Genomic DNA, 1,191 nt, shown 5'->3' with positions numbered 1-1,191 from the left:
TCCACAAGCCATACCCAGTGGCTGCCAGAAACACTACCCAGCTTTTTATGTAGCCAAGGGGGTAGGATAAGAAAGTTCAAAGTTCCAGTATGTGCGGGACACTCGCTCCTATACCATCAGAGTTTAATGGTAGCAAGGGGGATTGTGGGTCAGTATTAAAAATTCCATTGACAATTTTTGCTCATGTATGCCCTAAGTACAGGCATATGAAAATATATATTTTTTGAGGGCTTCCACTTTTTACTTTATATACATCTGTGTTTGATTATCTTATAATGAGTAAAAGATATGTGATTTTTAAAATAATGTAAGCTTTAAAAAAATATACCCAGGGCAGTGCCCATAGATCAGCCAGTAGGGCACCAGCCACATACACCGTAACTGGTGGGTTCCAACCCAGCCTGGGCCAGCTAAAACAACAAAGACAACAACAACAACAACAACAAATAGCCAGGCATTGTGGCAGGGGCCTGTAGTCCCAGCTACTTGGGAGGCTAAGGCAAGAGAATCGCTTAAGTCCAAGAGTTTGAGGTTGCTGTGAGCTGCGACTACACAGCACTCTACCCAAGGCGACAGCTTGAGACTCTGTCTCAGTAAATAAATAAATAAATATATATATATATGTATATACACACACAAGTGTTTCACAAGTGTTGAAGACGAAATCTAGAATTACTTTCATTTAGGATTGAGTTAAAATCTCGATGGAGGGAGAGGGGAAAGAATAGCCATTAAACACATAGAAAGATGTTCAACGTTGTTAACCAGGGAAATGCAAATCAAAACCCCAATATGACCTCATACCCACTAAGATGGCTGTTACTGAAAAAAAGTCAGGAAATAACAAGTATTGATAAGGATGTGGAGAAACGGGAACCCTTGGCCTTTGCTGATGAGAACGCAAAATGATGCAGCTACTATGGAAATAGTCTGATGATCCCTCTACAAACGTAGAATTACTATATAATCTAGAAATTCCACTTCTGGGACTATACCTACAACAATTGAAATCAGGGCCAGAACAGGTATTTGTATAGAGCAGTCAAATTCAGAGACAGTAGGGCGGCGGGGCGGGGTGGGGAGTTTGTGCTCGATGGTAAAGAGTTTTAGGTGTGAAGATGAGAAAGTTCCGGAGACGAACGGTGGTGATGGCAGCACAACAATGAGGATGTACTTAATGCCACTGAACCA

At 41.5% G+C, this 1,191-nt stretch overlaps 1 protein-coding gene across 1 annotated transcript in view; it reads right to left on the bottom strand.

Moving 5' to 3' along the window:
* CCDC180 (coiled-coil domain containing 180) overlaps positions 1-1,191 on the bottom strand; it is an 81,579-nt gene that overhangs the window by 32,502 nt on the left and 47,886 nt on the right.

The sequence above is a fragment of the Otolemur garnettii genome, unplaced genomic scaffold (genome assembly GCF_000181295.1).
Source record: "Otolemur garnettii isolate 467f Iridium unplaced genomic scaffold, OtoGar3 scaffold00014, whole genome shotgun sequence".
Classification (NCBI taxonomy): domain Eukaryota; kingdom Metazoa; phylum Chordata; class Mammalia; order Primates; family Galagidae; genus Otolemur; species Otolemur garnettii.
Note: the sequence above shows the minus strand (reverse complement) of the source record. Positions and strands in the feature narration are given on the sequence as shown.